Source organism: Schistocerca serialis, chromosome 6 (genome assembly GCF_023864345.2).
Source record: "Schistocerca serialis cubense isolate TAMUIC-IGC-003099 chromosome 6, iqSchSeri2.2, whole genome shotgun sequence".
In the NCBI taxonomy this organism is placed as follows: Eukaryota; Metazoa; Arthropoda; class Insecta; order Orthoptera; family Acrididae; genus Schistocerca; species Schistocerca serialis.
This window is the reverse complement of record NC_064643.1, coordinates 311,530,914-311,553,874: the sequence shown is the minus strand read 5'-3', so window position 1 is coordinate 311,553,874 and position 22,961 is coordinate 311,530,914. Positions and strand designations below refer to the sequence as shown.

The following is a 22,961-nucleotide window of genomic DNA, read 5'->3' as shown; positions in this document are numbered from 1 at the left end:
CTTATATTAGTATTTTATGCATCATATAACTTTTATATTTGTTACATAATAATCATTTCATCATCTTCAGTAGGTGTAAATTACATTTCCTCTTAATAACATGTACTCAACTTCAGTGTTAGGCAATAGGTTTCAAAGTGGTATTATATACAAATAAATGTTAGTGTATAAGTTTTGTAGTTCTCTCAGAATGGTCTTGTAGTATGAATATCATCAGTACTGTCATAAATTCATCATTCACAGATAATATACACAGCACATACACTGTAGATAGATAAATAATTTCTCTCCTTTCTTCTGTATATCTTCACAAGTGTAATAAAACTGTTGTGTCTAAGTTCAATCTGCAATGTAGCAGTTTCAAAAAATATAACACTTACACCATCAGCAATAACTGTAGTGACAATAAGAATATTCACACTGTATGTTTCATGGTTTTATATATAAATCTGTTGTAGTTGATGTCTTCAGTCATGAGACTGGTTTGATGCAGCTCTCCATGCTACTCTATCCTGTGCAAGCTTCTTCATCTCCAAGTACTTACTGCAACCTACATCCTTCTGAATCTGCTTACTGTATTCATCTCTTGGTCTCCCTCTACGATTTTTATCCTCCACGCTGTCCTCCAGTACTAAATTGGTGATCGCTTGATGCCTCAGAACATGTCCTACCAACCAGTCCCTTCTTCTTGTCAAGTTGTGCCACAAACTCCTCTTCTCCCCAATTCTATTCAATACCTGCTCATTAGTTATGTTATCTCCCCATCTAATCTTCAGCATTCTTCTGTAGCACCACATTTCAAAAGGTTCTATTCTCTTCTTGTCTAAAATACGAGGGCCGTTCAGAAAGTAACCTCCGGTTGATTTAAAAAAATACACCAAGTTAAATAAAAATATTTTAATATATACATCTTACAACTACATCTTTGCACTATTTTTCTACATAGTCTCCATAGCGATTGAGGCACTTATCGTATCTCTTCACAAGCTTTGAAATTCCTTCTGCATAAAAATCACCCGCTTGTGCCTGGAGCCAGCCTGTGGCCGCATCTTTGAGCTCTTCGTCGTCATCAAACCGCTGTGACCCGAGCCATTTCTTCAAATGCATGAAGAGGTGATAATCACTTGGCGCCAGGTCTGGGCTGTAAGGTGGATGGTTGATAACGTCCCACTTGAAGGACTCAAGAAGGGCCGTTGGTCTGCGAGCAGAGTGAGGACGGGCGTTAACGTGCAAAAAAACGATACCAGAAGTCAGCATACCACGGCGTTTTTTCTGTATAGCCCATCGTAACTTTTTTATTGTTTCACAGTACACGTCTTGATTAATGGTCGTACCACGTTCCATGAATTCAACCAACAACACCCCTTTGGCATCCCAAAACACCGTTGCCATCAGTTTTCTGGCAGAAAAATCTTGTGAGGCTTTTCTTGGTTTGGTAGGCGAATTTGAATGTGCCCACATCTTTGATTGTTCTTTTGTCTCAGGGTTCACGTACTTAATCCAGGTTTCGTCACCGGTCACGATTCTGTTTAACAATGGTTCTCCTTTGTCCTCATAACGTGACAGAAAGTCTAATGCAGATGCCATTCTTTGAGTTTTGTGGTGGTCGGTAAGAATTTTGGGCACCCATCGTGCACAGAACTTACGGTAACGCAATCTTGCTGTCACTATCTCGTACAAGAGAGTCTTAGAAATCTGTGGAAAACCAGTAGACAACTCCGACATTGAGAAACGTCGATTTTCACGAACTTTTGCATCAACTGTCTGAACGAGTTCGTCAGTCACCAATGATGGTCTACCACTCCTCTCTTCATCATGAATGTTTTCTCGTCCACTTTTAAATAAACGTACCCATTCATGGACAACTCCTTCACTCATAACTCTTGGTCCGTACACGGCACAAAGCTCACGATGAATAGCTGCTGCAGAATTTCCTTTGGCTGTAAAAAACCTTATGACAGCACGCACTTCACATTTGGCGGGGTTTTCTATTGCAGCACACATTTCAGACTGCCACAAAAACTAAACTAGCGCAGGTACGACGTTCACTCGACCACGGCTTGATGCCGACTGACCTGTTGAGTGCGTGAACGCACAGATGGCGTCGCTGCTCCCCCCACAACCCGCACTGTGACCAATCGGAGGTTACTTTCTGAACCGCCCTCATATTTATCGTCCATGTTTCACTTCCATACATGGCTACACTCCATACAAATACTTTCAGAAACGACTTCCTGACACTTAAATCTATACTCAATGTTAACAAATTTCTCTTCTTAGGAAACGCTTTCCTTGCCATTGCCAATTTACATTTTATATCCTCTCTACTTCGACCATCATCAGTTATTCTGCTCCCCAAATAGCAAAACTCCTTTACTACTTTAAGTGTCTCATTTCCCTCAGTATCACCCGACTTAATTCAACTACATTCCATTATCCTCACTTTGCTTTTGTTGATGTTCATCTTATATTCTCCTTTCAAGACACTGTCCATTCCGTTCAACTGCTCTTCCAAGTCCTTTGCTGTCTCTGGCAGAATTACAATGTCATCGGCAAACCTCAACATTTTTATTTCTTCTCCATGGACTTTAATACCTACTCCGAATTTTTCTTTTGTTTCCTTTACTGCTTGCTCAATATACAGATTGAATAACATCGGGGACAGGCTACAACCCTGTCTCACTCCCTTCCCAACCACTGCTTCCCTTTCATGACCCTAGACTCTTATAACTGCCATCTGGTTTCTGTACAAACTGTAAATAGCCTTTCGCTCCCTGTATTTTACCCCTGACACCTTTAGAATTTGAAAGAGAGTATTCCAGTCAACATTGTCAAAATCTTTCTCTAAGTCTACAAATCCTAGAAATGGAATGTTGTCTACTCCCGGGGCCTTGTTTCGACTCAGGTCTTTCAGTGCTCTGTCAAACTCTTCACGCAGTACCGTATCTACCATTTCATCTTCATCTACATCCTCTTCCATTTCCATAATATTGCCCTCTAGTACATCGCCCTTGTATAGACCCTCTATATACTCCTTCCACCTTTCTGCTTTCCCTTCTTTGCTTGGAACTGAGTTTCCATCCGACCTCTTGATATTCATACAAGTGGCTATTTTTTCTCCAAAGGTCTCTTTAATTTTCCTTTAGGCAGTATCTATCTTACCCCTAGTGAGATAAGCCTCTACATCCTTACATTTGTCCTCTAGCCATCCCTGCTTAGCCATTTTGCACTTCCTGTCGATCTCATTTTTGAGACGTTTATATTCCCTTTTGCCTGCTTCATTTACTGTGTTTTTATATTTTCTCCTTTCATCAATTAAATTCAATATTTCTTCTGTAACCCAAGGATTTCTACTAGCCCTCATCTTTTTACCTACTTGATCCTCTGCTGCCTTCACTACTTCATCCCTCAGAGCTACCCATTCTTCTTCTACTGTATTTCTTTCCCCCATTCCTGTCAATTGTTCCCTTATGCTCTCCCTGAAACTCTGTATAACCTCTGGTTTAGTCAGTTTGTCCAGGTCCCATCTCCTTAAATTCCCAACTTTTTGCAGTTTCTTCAGTTTTAATCTACAGTTCATGACCAATAGATTGTGGTCAGAGTCCACATCTGCCCCTGGAAATGTCTTACAATTTAAAACCTGGTTCCTAAATCTCTGTCTTACCATTATATAATCTATCTGATACCTACTAGTATCTCCAGGATTCTTCCATGTATACAACCTTCTTTTATGATTCTTGAACCAAGTGTTAGCTATGATTAAGTTATGTTCTGTGCAAAATTCTATGAGACGGCTTCCTCTTTCATTTCTCTCCCGCAATCCATATTCACCTACTATGTTTCCTACTCTCCCTTTTCCTACTCTTGAATTCCTGTCACCCATGACTATTACATTTTTGTCTCCCTTCACTACCTGAATAATTTCTTTTATCTCATGATACATTTCATCAATTTCTTCATCATCTGCAGAGCTAGTTGGCATATAAACTTGTACTACTGTAGTAGGCATGGGCTTCGTGTCTATCTTGGCCACAATAATGCGTTCACTATGCTGTTGGTAGTAGCTTACCCGCACTCCTATTTTTTTATTCATTTTTAAACCTACTCCTGCATTACCCTATTTGATTTTATATTTATAACCCTGTATTCACGTGACCAAAAGTCTTGTTCCTCCTGCCACCGAACTTCACTAATTCCCACTATATCTAACTTCAACCTACCCATTTCCCTTTTTAAATTTTCTAACCTACCTGCTCGATTAAGGGATATGAAATTCCACGCTCCGACCCGTAGAACACCAGTTTTCTTGCTCCTGATAATGACGTCCTCTTGAGTAGTCCCCACCCAGAGATCCGAATGGGGGACTATTTTACCTCCGGAATATTTTACCCAAGAGGACGCCATCATCGTTTAACCATACAGTAGAGGTCCATGCCCTCGGGAAAAATTACGGCTGTAGTTTGCCCTTGCTTTCAGCCGTTCACAGTACCAGCACAGCAAGGCCGTTTTGGTTAGTGTTACAAGGCCAGATCAGTCAATCATCCAGACTGTTGCCCCTGCAACTACTGAAAAGGCTGCTGCCCCTCTTCAGGAACCACACGTTTGTCTGGCCTCTCAACAGATACCCCTCCGTTGTGGTTGCACCTACGGTACAGCCATCTGTATCGCTGAGGCACGCAAGCCTCCCCACCAATGGCAAGGTCCATGGTTCATGGGGGTAGGATATATAAATCTCTGTGTTCAATTCATGTGTAATCTGTGTAGGTGTATGATCACAAGCATCAGAGTGTTAACAGTACAGAGCATTCCATACAAAATGTGATTATGAGTGCGGTAATAAAGTTATTAGGTGAAGAAGTATCTAATTAATTCTTGAGTCCTTTTGACGTGTATGTTGTGAAAGGATAATATTTTAATATAAATGAAAATAATCTCTAAGTGTATTCAACAAACTTTTCAGTGTGTACCACTTTAACATTGTGAGCAGCTGTATGAAGGGAAGGGAAGAGAGAGAGAGAGAGAGAGAGAGAGAGAGAGAGAGAGAGAGAGAGAGAGAGTGTGTGTGTGTGTGTGTGTGTGTGTGTGTGGAGGGAGGGGGGGGGGGGGAGGGAAAGGCTTGTCAGGATAGATTAGCATGGGCAGCTGCATCAAACCAGTCTTTGGATTGAAGATCGTAACAGCAACACACAACAACTAACAGGAATACTTACATTAAATACTACCAATTTTAATTGTATTATTTACCCTAGGCAAAAATATTGCATACTACTAATCAAAAGCTGTATCATCCTCCAGGCAGACTTGAGAACTCTTCTGCAATGTATCACAAATCATCATGATCTCACCACCTCATCAATAGGAAGAACATATGGCCAGGAAAAACAACAATGTGTCAAAGGCACCAGACATACCTTCATTTTATATGCAGTTCTGAAGAAGTTACAAATACTGATGACGTGGGTACTCAAATGTGCACAGGGAACATGTAAATCCCTTGATAACCCTTCTTCCATCAAAGTGTCCTCACCTTGACAGAAGTATAAAGGGAGAGATAAAACAGGAACCCCATTGCTAAAATAGCTCTCATTTTACAATAAAGTGTAAATGAGTTCAGACTAAGTGTGGAGGAAACCCCAATAAAGAGTAAATGTTAATTGTACTTATATCTGCAAGAAACACATTCTAAATTATTTCATACCAATGTGTTGGTGTTACAGCCATCATAAGAAATATGACCTAAGTTAGAAGAGGGTGAATGGTTATGTGAGGAAACAAATGAGGACTCAGCTGTAACCAATTTTTACACACACAATTAATCACCCTATCTGTTGTCCATGCCTAGAGCACAGCAGTGACATCAAAGCCTGTTGTGGATTCATTTTAGAGCTAGTAAAGAAAGCTTGCACAATAAATATAATGTTGTCTATGCATAGAGCACAAGAAAGAAAAGTATGTTTTGCAAAATTACTTCAAAATGAAACACATAGTTTTGAAGATGATGTTGTGTTTTATGAGTGTGTGCCTGCTAGAGAGTGGCATTAATGAACAGTAATGTGTTTTACATATACAGCAAGCACTCCCTGTGCCCATGTAGAAATCTGTCTATTTTGCTGAGTTATTCTGAAATTAATGGTTTCACTAAATACTGAAAACCTGGTTAGACTGGCTACCCTTTGTTTCAAGACCTAAGAATGGGTATTTTGAAATGTTGTAAGTTATAGAAACTTGTAGGGATGTATGATTTTGGAGCAATGTGCATTTATTACTCCGTCAAAAATGAAATCTTTATGAGTTCTTTCAGAGCCTACAGCTGACCATAAATGTCTTTAATAAATTTACATTCATTTATTTTGTGGACTAGGGTGATACTTTTTCCTGAGCCTCAGTGTGTGAAAAATCCCTGGATGTTAAAAAATTATAAACTCGTAACAGTTGCCCAAATGAGAATGTTATGAGTGATCTAGTTATTTGGTTTGGTTACATTTTGCTCAGGTTGAAAGTAGTCACTAATTAGTTGAGGGTGGATATTCTGTCCAGTGTCCATTCCACCAGATGACAACTGTCTGACCAGGAGAGAGTTGTTGCGGTACAAGGATGCCATAATTGTGCTCTGCCTCGAAACCCATGTTATGTGTGAACTTCGATTTTTCATCTAGCTAGCTGGCAGACTCAGGAAGACTGTACTTCCTCGTTTTTGGATTCTAAATTTTGTTGAATAGCTTAAGCACTGTAAACATAATACACTGATTCTCAAGTAATATCAACATATAGTACCATGATGTGAGTGGATTATTTTCATGTTAAGAAACTTTAATTGAACTTTATGTTTTTAAGAATCCACTTTGGAGTGAGCGATTAAGTGAATTTTGCTGACATAACTTGCAACTTTTCTGTCAGTTTATAAAGCTAAGGCAAGTGCAAGCTCTAAACATCCAAGTGTGAGGAAACTATGTTGTTGTTGTTGTTGTGGTCTTCAGTCCTGAGACTGGTTTGATGCAGCTCTCCATACTACTCTATCCTGTGCAAGCTTTTTCATCTCCCAGTACCTACTGCAACCTACATCCTTCTGAATCTGCTTAGTGTATTCATCTCTTGGTCTCCCTCTACGATTTTTACCCTCCACGCTGCCCTCCAATACTAAATTGGTGATCCCTTGATGCCTCAGAACATGTCCTAACAACCGATCCCTTCTTCTGGTCAAGCTGTGCCACAAACTTCTCTTTTCCCCAATCCTATTCAATACTTCCTCATTAGTTATGTGATCTACCCATCTAATCTTCAGCATTCTTCTGTAGCACCACATTTCGAAAGCTTCTATTCTCTTCTTGTCCAAACTATTTATCGTCCATGTTTCACTTTCATACATGGCTACACTCCATACGAATACTTTCAGAAATGACTTCCTGACACTTAAATCAATACTGGATGTTAACAAATTTCTCTTCTTCAGAAACGCTTTCCTTGCCATTGCCAGCCTACATTTTATATCCTCTCTACTTCGACCATCATCAGTTATTTTGCTCCCCAAATAGCAAAACTCCTTTACTACTTTAAGTGCCTCATTTCCTAATCTAATTCCCTCAGCATCACCTGACTTAATTAGACTACATTCCATTATCCTTGTTGTGCTTTTGTTGATGTTCATCTTATATCCTCCTTTCAAGACACTGTCCATTCCATTCAACTGCTCTTCCAAGTCCTTTGCTGTCTCTGACAGAATTACAATGTCATCGGCGAACCTCAAAGTTTTTATTTCTTCTCCATGAATTTTAATACCTACTCCGAATTTTTCTTTTGTTTCCTTTACTGCTTGCTCAATATACAGATTGAACAACATCGGGGAGAGGCTACAACCCTGTCTTACTCCCTTCCCAACCACTGCTTCCCTTTCATGTCCCTCGACTCTTATAACTGCCATCTGGTTTCTGTACAAATTGTAAATAGCCTTTCGCTCCCTGTATTTTACCCCTGCCACCTTTAGAATTTGAAAGAGAGTATTCCAGTCAACATTGTCAAAAGCTTTCTCTAAGTCTACAAATGCTAGAAACGTAGGTTTGCCTTTCCTTAATCTTTCTTCTAAGATAAGTCGTAAGGTCAGTATTGCCTCACGTGTTCCAGTGTTTCTACGGAATCCAAACTGATCTTCCCCGAGGTTGGCTTCTACTAGTTTTTCCATTCGTCTGTGAAGAATTCATGTTAGTATTTTGCAGCTGTGACTTATTAAACTGATAGTTCGGTAATTTTCACATCTGTCAACACCTGCTTTCTTTGGGATTGGAATTATTATATTCTTCTTGAAGTCTGAGGGTATTTCGCCTGTCTCATACATCTTGCTCACCAGATGGTAGAGTTTTGTCAGGACTGGCTCTCCCACGGCCGTCAGTAGTTCCAATGGAATATTGTCTACTCCGGGGGCCTTGTTTCGACTCAGGTCTTTCAGTGCTCTGTCAGACTCTTCACGCAGTATCGTATCTCCCATTTCATCTTCATCTACATCCTCTTCCATTTCCATAATATTGTCCTCAAGTACATCGCCCTTGTATAGACCCTCTATATACTCCTTCCACCTTTCTGCTTTCCCTTCTTTGCTTAGAACTGGGTTTCCATCTGAGCTCTTGATATTCATACAAGTCATTCTCTTATCTCCAAAGGTCTCTTTAATTTTCCTGTAGGCGGTATCTATCTTACCCCTCGTGAGATAGGCCTCTACATCCTTACATTTGTCCTCTAGCCGTCCCTGCTTAGCCATTTTGCACTTCCTGTCGATCTCATTTTTGAGACGTTTGTATTCCTTTTTGCCTGTTTCACTTACTGCATTTTTATATTTTCTCCTTTCATCAATTAAATTCAATATTTCTTCTGTTACCCAAGGATTTCTACTAGCCCTATGTTGTATTATTACATAATTAACTGCTATAATGGACTTAACTGTGTTATTTTTTTAAGAGCCTGTTTCAGAATATGTATAGTCATTTACAGAGTGTGTTTTTCTTGTAAGTAAACAGTTGCCACCCCACTAAATCTATTTCATAGCTTCAGCAGAGGAGTTGTTTTCCACGGAAAACACCAGAATTAGCCCACAAGTAGGTAGACAGTCAATGTCACATCTTATTCCAGTAATTTTCAGTTGACAATACCATCCATCCGAGCTGACCATGGAGAGTGAGATGGAGAGTTCACATTTTTGTAACTTAACAGCCAGTAACAATAGAACTGCACACATCCTCAAATCAGTAACTGTGTTAGGGCTTCAAATAATAACTGAATATTCCATCTTTCTGCTCCCTCTAAAACAAATCAACCAAGAGCTCTCAGCTGTCTAAGCATACATTTCCTTATCTTTCCTTATCTATGAGAATTTTGACACACACTTTATGTTACCACCTATTTCTACATTCAGTGTCTTGTTATGATCTTCTGCCATTGGTCTGTCATTTCTTTCTGATAACCATTTACAAATTTGTGTACATATGCCAGACAGAGTGGTGCTGGCAAGAGAATAGCAGGGATGGATGCTCAGCTAGACAGACTGCATGCTTCACATTGCCAGCACAATCCAGTACACCACTCATGCAACCATTCTAAAATTCTGAAGACAGCTAAGAAGGTGCTCTGTTTTCTGGTGGTTTGATAAGTGCTTTTCTGTAATCAGTGGCAGATGGGCAGGTTTATGGAGGTCCAAGTGCAGTCCCACTATTGAAAACTTTGAGAGCAAGTAGAAACCTTGGCAGGAATTTTTCATCTCTATCAATCAAGGTATTAAACCACTGATAGTGTGGGAGACAGTCAAGAGGATTTCTGGGTGGACTCAAGGTGTACTATTAATGCTGCAATGAAGCATGAGATTCTCCAAATCAATAAAGAAAACATCTGCTTGAATCAGTACCATTGTTAACCAGCATTCATTTTTTTCTGTTACTGGGAGTGCTCAGTGAGAAAAGAGGATGGAACTTCAGTGCTAGAAACCATGAAGTCTAAAGCTATCCTTGTCATCATGGGCGCGAGATTTGGCATTGTCTGTTTCGTGTCACCATGTCATGATAAGACCCACTGCAGCATGTTGTGGCACCTCATTACATGTGCTAAAGAAATCCTGCTAGGGATTCATATACAGATCATAACAATTCACTAACTTGTGAAAACAAATTCTATCTTTATACCCATCCTTAAATCTCAGAGGGCTCATGCATAATGAAGTGATGATAATCTTGTTCTCACTAGCTGTGTGGAAATCTCTTTGGACTACATTGGCAGCCAGTACTTTGTCTGCATCTTATAAGGCAGGTAGCTACTTAGGTGCATTTAGTTGTCATTCTGAAAATATCTTACCTTCATTGACAACCTGACCCTATATGAGATGGCAGGTTTTTATTTAAAGGCATCACTAAATAGAATGCATTGAATTGGAGCTAAAATGTGAGCTTTTGAAGATTAATATCATATTCTTTGTCAGGAGATAACTATCAGCTGGGAGCAATATCTATTTCCCTTTTAAGTGGCATTCAAGCTTGTGATTTGCTAGGTGATGCTGTTTTGAATTGTAACTTCTATTAGCAGTGGCATCACATGGAAGCTGGGACTGGCATACCCAAATGGAGGAAATTGGTGATGTTGCAGTATGCCCCCCTCCCTTACTGGGCTGGGATTAAGGAACAGAAAGCAAATGGAGACCACCCTCAACATCAAATATCCCCTCATGAGTGTGATTTGTGGTTGTATTTCTTTGAAGGCATTGTGTGTTAACTGCTCATCTTCAGGCACTTTTCAGATTGTAACCACTATTCTGCACTTTTAGATTTCTGCTGCTTTTTTAAACTAAGAAATCCCAGTAGGTCGGTGAGTGGAAGAGGACCTTTTGATTATACCCAATATCTCTGCACTTGTAGATTTCTGCTGCTTTTTTTGTTAAGAAATCCCAGTAGGTCGGTGAGTGGGAGAGGACTTTCATTTTTTTTTTTTTTTTAAAGTTGACCTTGTGCCATTCTGTAAGATTGTGTTCAGATGTCACTGATTTCTCAAAATTTCTGTAGTTAATGTGCGATCTTTGTTTAGTGTAGTGCTTGGCTATGATGTGGATTATCTGCCACACGTAGTTCTCATCTCCTCTCACATGGCATATTGTAGACATTGGGTACTCTTAAATAAATGCTATCTTTCACTGGACACAGCAAATTCTTACTTTTCTTTGGAGGTTGAAATACTATTCTAATATCATCTTTACATAATATGCACTCAGTTTTTGTTGGAGGCATTCTGTAGAATGGAAGGAAGGCCATGTGTTTGTCTCCTGTAGGCTGGATGGATTTGTGATTATGTTTACCAGCAAATGAAGCTCTGTCTGATGTACTTTGTATCTGTTTTTCCTGATCATATTCTTAAGATATTTCATTTTAGATACTGTTTTCACAGTCTGAATTTGTCTGCACCATGTATAATAAAGTGTTCAGGAAAGAATGCTTTTGAGTTGGATTGTGGAAACTCTGCTCATTTAAATAAAAATCTTTGTGTCAGCTTTCTGTACATAAGATGAACCAACCGTCTAATGAGTTTATGCCCCACCAACATGCCCAATAAAGGCAACTTGCTACTTCCATAATAAATTTGATGTTTACATGTATGGGATTCAAGTGCTCCAAGAACTGATACAGTGCTATCATTCCATAAATCCAAACTGAAAACGTGTCATCCACATACCACTAAAAAGTTGTGCAGAGAGGAACAGAATGTAAAGTCCATTCTTTGAGACCTTGCATAAAGAAGTCAGCAACAGCTGATGATAATGGAGAACACTTAGCTTTACCATCAGTTGTTTTGTATTATTTCTCACTGTACAGAAAGTAAGTGTTTGTCAAAAAATGTTTAAAGAATTTGGTAATGACAGGTGGAAAATGGCCAGCTAGATGTTCCAATGCATCTGCTGTATGTACTTTCATAAATATCCTACAAGGATTTCATAATAAAAGAAGTGGTAAAAACATGCATTAACAGCTGTAACAGAAATGGATGTTATAATCTGAGTGGTGCCTGGAGACGAACACTTGAGATAAAACCCCTTCAAATAAATACAAAAAAAAGGTCATAATTCTTAAGGGGGCATGTGATGCTGGAGTTGTTCTACATTCCCTTTCCACACCTCTACCATGATCCTGTGGAGGAAGGGTTCATACAGCTGCATTAACAATTTCCTTCATTTGCACATATGAATCCTGCCACATAGATGATATTACCCCACCAGAAATCAGAAATTGAGGTGACAGCACAAGCTTGGACACCATATAAATGAAGCAGACTTAACTCCTGGCAAACAGTTGTCTTCTTACAGAAAAGTTGGTGTTCATCTCCAAAAGCTCATGTTTTAACTGTGATTGGACATGGTCAGAACACAAAGATGATGCTGCAAAAAACTTTGATGTTTTCTTAATCTTGAGAAGGTCTATGGTAATACTTGGAGACATACATGGGGTCTTGGGGGATGCCTTTCTGGATTTTACAGTCCTACTTCTCACACTATACAATAACTATAGTGCCAGTGATGTTTTCTCTGTTTTAATCAAGAGCATGATGTACATTGAGGTAGGTTTTACATTTGCCTCTGTTTTTAAGAAAATTGTGAAACATGGAAGACAGATGTGTGACCTTCAGGTAGAATTAGAGATGGCTTATTTTGAATTAGATAGTTTGAAGGATCAACAAGACAGTGGGAGCTGGTAGGCAAAAGGAGAAAACTTCAAACATCACATTTCAAATTCTGACCAGCAGTCAGTTTGACTTTTTACCTGAAATAGAAGAAGAGCCTCAACCAGATGTTCAGCATAGCAGACTCATAGGAACAACTTTAAGGCCAGGCTGGTAGAAAGGCCAAGTAGAAAGAAAATAGTCCAGATGCTAGGTAGCAATCATGGGAGGGGTGTAGGCCAAATGCTACAGGAAAAGCTAGGTGTAGAATACTAGGTAACAAGCACCATGCTTAGTCAGAAGGCAGAAAACACAGGGGCTTGTGCAGAGATTTTGATGGAAAGTGTCAGGTACTTAACAGTAGGAGGATCAGGGAACAGCCTGGCTAGCAACTCAAAGAGTATAGTATTAACGGTGGCCTGGAGGAAATAAGAGTAGCAACAGCACACACTGGTGTGGGGCTTGTGCAGGTTCACCAGCACTGTGACTATCCCAGAGTTGACACAACTGTTAGCCATTTAAACAAAGAGCTGAGTGGATTGTTTTTGACTGTAACAAAGTCTTATATCTGTGCTGAGCCTGTTGCTGCAATTGGGATATGGGGTACAGAAATTATGGCCTGCAACTGAATATGAGGGGAAGGAAAGCATAGCTGGGCAGCTTGCAGAAAGAGTGTAAGGGGGACCAGAAGGACATAAGAGAAAATTCCTGTGGTTACTTTTTTTAGGTTAGGGTTAGATTACAAACAAACAGTATCGAAAGAAATTGGAGCAGAACAGGAGACTGTAATATATGTAACAGTTTCCAGACAAAATTAATTTCTTTCATCAAAACATTTGGGGGTTGAAAAACAAGATAGATGAATTTCTTGTATGCTTACAAGATGTGAAAAATTCTGAAGTGACAGATGTTCTGTGTCTCTCTGAATACCTTGTAACCAAGGGGAAGGAGAAGTCAAATATCAGGGATTGCAGACTAGCGTCATTTTCATGGAGAATTAACATTGAAAGAGGAGGAGTTGCAGCATATGTAGAAGTTGGACACAAAGACAAAATTAAACAAAGTTTTTTTTTTTTTTTATCAGAATGTAGAAGTGCGTGCCTGTGACTTGTTACTGCAGAATACTTCTCCAGTAATTGTAACAGTTTACATGCCCCTCCTAGGAAAGTTTCAGCTACTTATGAGAAACCTGAAAAGCATTATTGAGCCTCCTGTCAGACAAGATTAAACAATTAGCTGTTGGTGGAGTTGGTGGAGATTGTAGTACAGATTTATTAAAATATATGGACAGGAGAAATTAACTGGAATCATGATTTAGGTGTTTCAATCTAATTTCACCAGTTAATCTTCCACATTATGTGCAAAAAGATAGTAGGACATTGACATTTTTACAGACAATTCTCAGGCAGGAACAATTTGTACCAAATTTTTAATGGTTTTGTAAATCCTCATCACAAGTTTTGTAAAGACCTTGTTGTTACTGCTGTGGAGGCCAAGTTGCCACTGTCATTACGGTAGGCTGAGTTTAAGAGTTCATGAAATGGCTTCTCATGCAGTACACTGCTAAGATAATTTCTCCCTGCCATTATTACTCACCTATGCCCAAGGGTCAGATAACAGGATAGGAGAACGAAGGTTCTACAACACTCCAACTAATTAGTAACAAAGTCACACAAATGAGTTAAGAAGGTTTACTTATGTTTGTGACTTGTTGAATAATGAAGTCGGCAACACTGCTTCTAATATAACACAAAAAAGGCCCTCAATGGCTAAGTGCAAATAATCGTAGGTAAACTTCACAGTACATAGCAAATGCTATTTACAACTGTCTGTTCACTTCTAAGAGTTCACTAAATGACATTCCCTTTCTAAATCAGTCCTGGACAATGATCTATAACCAACTGGGCGAGAGCTGCTCTTCTATCTCCCGAGTAGGCTTCTGTCCATTGTCATCCAGTCATTGGTGGATTGTACTTGGCTGACAACTGGCCAAGGCAAAGTTGATATTATCACCCTCAGCACCATCCATGATGCTGGTGGAACTCACCCAAGTGGCAAGTCTCTATGGCACTGGCACCAGCTTGCATCTTTGCACCTGTGGTGCTTTTGCCGTGGCTGTGCTGTCTTGTTTGGATGACACAACCAACAGAAATAAACAATATAGCACTTTATACCCCTGAGGGAGGTTCATACAAACCAGTGAGGCCTATTAATGAGAACAGATTACAATGTTTTATAAGTGAGTTAAAAGAGGTAGTAGAGGATGAGGTATACAGGGTGAGTCAAAAAGGACTTTACAACTTTGGAGTGATATAGAAATTTACTGAGATAACTTACAAAATTGGTAGATGTGTCATTTTGTAGCAAACAATCTCAAGTTTGATTCACGTAGTGCATCAGTACCCTGTTCCACCTCCAGGAGCACCAGCACAGTGTGCAGTTAAAATGGATATTTTCATGGATGTGGAGCATGAAGCAAACTCAGCAACAACTGTTCAGCATAAATTTCACAACAAATATGCTACAGAAACTCCAAGCAAGACTACAATTTACTCTTGGCACAAGAACTTTGTTGAGATCGGTTATTTACCACATGATAAATCACCAGGTCACCCACCTGTTGATGATTATGTCAAACAAGTTAGGGAGAATTTTGCTCACAGTCCACAAAAATCAGTGTGACAGATCATTAAAGATTGTGTGTATGTTCCTCTCCTACCAAACAATATAGCTAACCTGAAAAATCAAATCTATGCCATTGCACAAGGTACACCCAATTTTCTGCAATGAGTGTGGGAAGAAATTGATTACCATTGGGATGTTTGCCACATCACAAATGGTAGTTGCATTAAATCAAAATGACACTTAACACTTTTATGTGAACCTTGCCATTGTTTGTTACAAAATTACATATCTACCAATTCTGTAATCTCAATAAATTTCTATATAAGTCCAAAGTTGTAAATTCCTTTTTGACTCATTCTGTATACAAAATGAGATACTAATGTGAAATTCATTTTATTCGGTATAAATTTTTGTCCATATTTGAAGAATTGCTACTACTGTAAAGATGACATGTTGAATTGTGGATAGGCACGGTGAAAAGACTGTTTCACATTTCAGCCAAAGCCTTCATCAGAAAACAAAAACACTCACACCTTCACGCAAGAGAACAAGCACACCTCACAATCACACATAAATGCTATATCTGATTGCTCTGGAAAACCTTTAGGGATGTTGTGGCTGCTCATGGCATTAATGATCCAAAGTTCTCCTTGACCATCTGCAGTGCTTATTATCATCACTGGCAAGTAGATGTTCTTTGTGAGACTGAGTAGCTACTTGAAGTTAAAAAAAGTTCATAGTTTAACTGGGTATTGGGATTGATGACTGGGACTCATCTTGTTGATGATGCCCACTTCAAGTGGTAAACAAATACCCAGAGCATTATTTGTGATTGTTGGAATACAATCCTGAGTTCTCATCCTCCTCAATCTATGACAGCTTGTGATACCTGCAAGAAGTCCTATCCAAAAATAACATTACAAATGCATTCTGTTGAATCAATAAATTTGTGTGGCTATGCTCTGTCACTGACAGTTATTCTTCCAGTATATGTTTCTGTCAGACATACTGCCCATTTGCAACTTTCAGCACAATCACTCTCTTCTCACAGAACAAAGTCTTCTTTAGATGGTGATGATAAGTGTTTGGCACTACAGACAAAGAAGCCCCCTGAGTCAACCAGCACCTGGACAGGTTTACCGTTGATGATGAGGTCAGAGGGATTTCCTGACAGCTGCATGATTGTCATCCATGGAGGATTTTGTTGGTTGTGGTCTCATCTCCATAGTTGGTTGTGTGACATAGGTCTTCTCAATTTGGTGGCAATATGATCTGCTGCTATCTCTATACAGTGACGGAGAATGGCTGTGATGCTTTGGGGAGCAACCTTGTTTAGGGCACTGTGATAGGCTTCATCCCACAGATTGGTTATAATCATCTACAGTTGTACAGTTGACTGGCATGAACAGAACTGTTGTATTGGTTGACATCTGGTGGTGTAGTTATTGTCAAACACACACCTTCTTTGTCTGCCGTAGAGTATATCATGTCCATTATGTCCACAGTGGAAACTTATCTGCACATTGTCCTCTGTCCTCCAAATGTTTGTTCTTGTTGGTGGAGGAATTGGTTGTATCTCTGTTGATTGGATGCTGGGTTGTCATCCAATATCAGTGACATTGGCACAAACACACTCCCTGTTGCTAATAACAACAATCAATTATTCTTGTCACTTTTTTAGGAATCATATCACTAAAAGCACACAACCATCTTAAACAAGAAAGAAGTTCAAAATAATAATAATTAATAAACTAGATGTATTCATCTGGCTTTCATAGCTCTTCATTAAAACTATGGCTTGTTGAAAAACATAGCACTTTTATTTCCTTCATCTCATATTTTAGTAAAATGTTACAAATCCAATTTCCATTCTGATACAATCCTTTCATTGAAGTATAACAATTTCATGAATTTCATGTTAACTTCATGACTGCCAATTCACAACTCTCACCAAAACCATCGATCAGCTTCTAAAAGCTCATTATTTGTTGCACAGATCGACAAAATTACAAAGATACAAGAAGTTACAGTTTAACAATGTTAAAAAATATGGATTTCACATCCAAAGAGTTTCACATATATAATTAGATGCTTCTTTTACAATTTTTTCAGAATAAAGTGTACAAATAGGAATAATGACAATAATTTTAAATTATAATTACAATTTCAAATTAAATTGGAAATACATATTGTGTCAGTATTTTATATATTACTAGCTGAAAAGACCTGCTTCGCGTGGTTTTTATTTTCATTTGTTTTCTGTGAACATTTCAGATCACTCAAGAACAAAATAAAAATGAATATTTAAAAAATCATGTAGAGTTAGCATGCCACCCTACAAAGTACCCTTGTGTGGTGTGCGTACTGTAAGACCTTCGGTACACACACCATCAGATTATTTGACTTGTCGCTCTAACAAAGTAGGCGAGTGTCAGCAATATGTCTCGTGGTCTTATCGTGGTGTGTTTACTTCTGCCGTTAGGTCAGACGATAGAAATGCCACTTGCATGCTTAGAGTAGCAGATTGACGGTGACCAACTTTAAACAGAACTTGATTAGTTTTCACACACATTTATTAAAATAATAACAAGCATAAAAATAACTTAACTTGGTTCTGGATGCTGTTTGAAATTGACAATCTGAAGTTCCTTTGGTCTTGGTACGTTAATCTTATTCTCACATATCTCTGATACTTGACAAAGTGTCTATACATTTCTCTTCATGGCTATGTACAGGAATATGGTAATCTTATTAGGCGCAGACTGGAACTTGACTGCAGACTAGTGTAGACTCGTACAGACTGACTAATCGGAGGTCTGTACACTCGTTATAATACCTCGCGTGTTCAGGTATCACTGCGCGAGTGTGATCCGCAAGGAGAAAAGGTTCTACGTTAGCAGCAATCTCATTGGCTGCATTACATATTAATATGCAGATCGGCGGAAGCAGAATTTGGTCCGTCTCTAAGACAGCGCCATCTCGTAGTGCGGAGACGGACGAGCGCTGTGCCTGCGCTGTTGTGCTTAGCGGGGCGCGCTCTAGTGGGAAAGTTGTGTACGCGCTGACTACGCGGAACTATGTACACAACACCTTGAATGCTCAAAAATATTCTCCAGTGCTCTTAAATCCACAGAAGTATTTAACAATAACATAATCTAAAACAAAGTACTGACAAAGTACTGTGCCAGTCACTTCTTTATAGAACACCAAGAATGTTCCAAAACATTTGAGAATGTTAAAAAAATTGAGGAACTTTCTAGAACATTCTAAAATATAGAACATTCAAGAACATTTTAGAACATTCAAAAACATTTTTTAACATTCAAAAACATTTGTTGACATTCAAAAATTTTCATACAACCTTGATAACATAGGTAAATCTCGTATTTATTCCCTTAAAATATACATTCATGCACTAGAGATGGAAGGTGTCCGAACGTAATCATTTCCAGTCAATGATTGGTTCAGTTGGACCAGAGGACCAAGTCAATTCCATGTAAACACGGCCCACACCATAATGTAGCCACCACCAACTTGCACAGTGCCTTGTTGACAACTTGGGTCTATGGCTTTACGCAGTCTTCTGGTAAACCTTCCGGGATGTACGCAGTCTACCCTACTATCAGCTCTCACCAACTGAAACTGGGGCTCATCTGACCAGGCCATGATTTTCCAGTCATCTAGGGTTCAACCAAAATGGTCACAAGCCCAGGAGAGGCACTACAGGTGATATATTGTTAGGAAATGCACTCATGTCAGTCGCTTGCTGCCATAGCCCATTAACGCCAAATTTCACCACACTGCCCTAACTGATATGTCTGTTGTATGTCCCACATCGATTTGTGTGGTTATTTCAAATGATGTTGCTTGTCTGTTAGCACTGACAACTCTATGAAAACACTGCAGCTCAAAGTTGTTTAGTGAAGGCCATCGGCCATTGCATTGTTCATGCTTACAGATAATGCCTGAAACTTCATATTATCAGCACAGTCTTGACTTTGTGGTGCTCGGAATATTTAATTCTCTAAAAATTTCCAAAATGCAATGTCCCATGCTTCAAGTTCGTACTACCATTCAGCATTCAAAGTCTGTTAATTCCCATCGTGCATCCATGATCACACCAGAAACATCTTCACATGAGTCACCCAAGTACAAAAGACAGCTCCAACAGTGGACTGCCCTTTTATACTTTGTGTACATGATACTGCCACCATCTGTGTAAGTGTATATTGCTACACACACTGAAAGAATCAACCTTTAGATACAGAAATTGTAAAACTATACTATATTCTCAACCAGATGTACTTAATGTAGTGAAAGAAAATTTTGCTTTGTCTTTGCTATATTTCATACTTAATAAACTTGTTCTATCAAAATACTTACAAATAGCATTTGTCATCTTGTTATTTGGTGAGTACATGTAAAAATTCTTTGGTTTTCCCACCCCTAGACCAAGCGACATGTAATTGACCATGAGAAAAGTATGATTTTTTTCAAATTAATACCATCATAGTATTTGCCTTTGTGCCATACTAATACTAAATGCTAATCTTGATGGGAATCATAGCCTTTTGAACTGAAGTTGCAGTTCAGTGGATATGAGTGAAATAATTGGTAAATGGTGTTTTTCCTTTCTCATTTCTTGATATTATTTTTGCTTCAATTATATTCTTTGATACCTGTTTACAACCTTTCCTTGTTTTGGAAGTTTAAATTAAAATCTACTTCTTGATTTCTTTTTGCTAAAATGACTGCTTCAAATAATCAACTTAAGTAATTTTGGACAATGTTCTGCAAAACTGTATCTATTAATTTATTTGGTATGCTGACAGTGTTACATGTATCATTTGTAAATTCAATTTGGCCAGTTACACAATCAATTGTGTGAGTGCTTTCACTCATTTGTAAGAGTTGTTCAACAAAATGTTTCATTTCTTCATCATTGGAAAGTTGAACTCTCATATTTATTGTCACTGAGATCAAAGAAATGATTTCTTCAGATAAGCATTGATTTCATCTACTGGAAGTTGATTTTGGAATAACTGGAAGCATCTACAGAAAGTGTCCAGAATGAGCATGTAATGTACCTCTTATTAGTTCTGGATTACCTCAGAGATATAGAACATTCTTAAATGTTCTGAAAAATTCTAAAACATTTTGCAACATTCTACAATAACTGTGAATGTTGTTGAAGGACATTCTGGTTAGTTTCACTTTGGTACTTGTTTCAAAGTTGCTTCACCACCTTCCCATAAGAAGTCAATTGGTGTGATGCCCTATTTTGACACTCATACCTTTCAACCCAACCCCTGCAGTTGTAAACCAGTAATTGCAGGGGCAACAGTCTGGTTGATTGACTGATCTGGCCTTATAATACCAACCAAAAGGGCCTTGCTATGTTTGTACTGCAAATGGCTGAAAGCAAGGGGAAACTTCAGTCATAATTTTTTCTAAGAGCACACAGCTCTATTGTATGGTTAAATGATGATGGCACTCTCTTGAGTAAAATATACAAGAGGTAAAATAGTCCCCCATTCAGATCTACGGGTGGGAACTACTCAGAAGGATGTTATCAGGAGGAACAAAACTGTCATCCTACAAATTGGAGCATGGAATGTCAGATCCTTTAATCAGGCAGGTAGGTTAGAAAATTTAAAAAGAGAAATGGTTAGGTTAAAGTCGGATATAGTGAGAGTTAGTGAAGTTCAGTGGCAGAAGGAACAGGGCATCTGGTCAGGTGAATACAGGATTATAAATACAAAATCAAGAATGGGTGATGCAGGAGAGTATTCAATAATGCATAAGAAAAGAGGACTGTGGGTAAGTTACTGTGAACAGAATAGCAAGTGCATTATTGTAGCCAATATAGATATGAAGCTCATACCCGCCACAGCAGTTGTACAAGTTTATATGCCAACTAGCTCCACAAATGACGAAGAGATTGTAGAAATCTATGATGAGACAAAAGAGATTGTTCAGATAGGTAAGGGAGATGAAAATTTAGTAGTAATGGAGGACTGGAATTCAATTTTAGGAAAAGGAAGAGAAGAAAAAATAGTAGGTGAATGTGGACTGGGAGAAAGGACTGAAAGAGGAAGCTGCCAGGTAGAAATTTGCACAGAGCTTCACTTAATCATAGCAAACACTTAGTTTAAGAATCATGAGAGAATGTTTTATATGTGGAAGAGACCTGGAGATACTGGAAGGTTTCAGATAGATTAAATAATGATAAGCCAGAGATTTCAGAACCAGATTTAATTAATTCTCTTTCCAGGGGCAGATATGGACTCCGACCACAATTACATAACTGCACATTGAAACTGAAGAAACTGGAAAAAGGTAGAAGAAAGAGCCAAATGTTGTAGAGGGTTTCAGAGGGAGCATTAGGGAATGACTGACAGGAACAGGGGAAAGGAATACAGTGGAAGAAGAATGGGTAGCTCTGAGAGATGAAATGGTGGAGACGGCAGAGTATCAAGTAGGTAAAAAGACGAGAGTTTGTAGAAATCCTCATGTAGCACAAGATAAGAAGAAAACATAAAAATGCAGTAAATAAGTTGGGGAAAGGGAATACAAATGTGTAAAAAATGAGATTGATTGGAAGTGCAAAATGGCTAAGCAGGAATGGCTAGGGGTCAAATGTAAGGATTTAGGAGCATATATCTCTAAGGGGAAGATAGATGCTGCCTACAGGAAAATTAAAGAGACCTTTGGAGAAAAGAGAACCACCTGTATGAATATCAAGAGCTGACATCAAAAACCAGTCCTTAGCAAAGAAGGGAAAGCAGAAAGGTTGAGGGAGTATATAGAGGATCTATACAAGGGTGATGTCATTGAGGGCAATATTATGGAAATGGAAGAGGACAAAGATGACAGGGCACTGACAGACCTAAGTCAAAACAAGGCCTTGGGAGTAGAGCACATTCCGTCAGAACTACTGATAGCCTTGGGAGAGCCAGCCAGGACAAAACTCTTCCAGCTGGTGAGCAAGATGTATGAGGTAGGAGAAATACCCTCAGACTTCAAGAAGAATATAATAATTACAATTCCAAAGAAAGAAGATGTTGATTGGTGTGAAAATTACTAAACTATCAGTTTAATAAGTCATGGCTACAAAATAGAACAATAATTCTTTACAGAAGGATAGAAATGTTACGAACATGCGAGGAAGTACTCATCCTGCAACGTCTCATAGAAGATAGGATAAGCAAAGGTAAACCTTCATCTATAACATTTGTAGACTTAGAGAAAGCTTTTGACTGTGTTGACTGGAATACTCTCTTTCAAATTCTAAAGGGGCTGGTATAAAATACAGGGAGCAAAAGGCTGTTCGCTATTTGAACAGAAACCAAATGGCAGTTATAAGAGTTGAGGGGCATGAAAGGGAAGCAGTGGTTGGGAAGGGAGTGAGACAGGGTTACAGCCTCTCCCATATGTTATTCAGTCTGTACACTGAGCAAGCATTAAAGGAATGAAAGAAAAATTGGAAGTAGGAATTAAAGTCCAGGGAGAAAAAATAAAAACTTTGAGGTTTGCCGATGACATTGCAATTTTATTAGAGACAGCAAAGGACTTGGAAGGAGTGAAGAGTGTCTTGAAAGAAGGATATAAGATGAATATCAACAAAAGGAAAACAAGGATAATGGAATGTAGTCAAATTA

At 38.8% G+C, this 22,961-nt stretch overlaps 1 protein-coding gene and 1 long non-coding RNA gene across 2 annotated transcripts in view; one reads left to right on the top strand and one right to left on the bottom strand.

Annotated features, from left to right (window-relative positions):
* The window catches only part of LOC126484552 (uncharacterized), a 98,164-nt gene that overhangs the window by 1,018 nt on the left and 74,185 nt on the right, over window positions 1–22,961 (bottom strand). The gene's annotated exons all lie outside the window — the stretch shown is intronic.
* The window catches only part of LOC126484551 (serine/threonine-protein phosphatase 2A activator-like), a 340,077-nt gene that overhangs the window by 265,523 nt on the left and 51,593 nt on the right, over window positions 1–22,961 (top strand). The window lies entirely within an intron of this gene.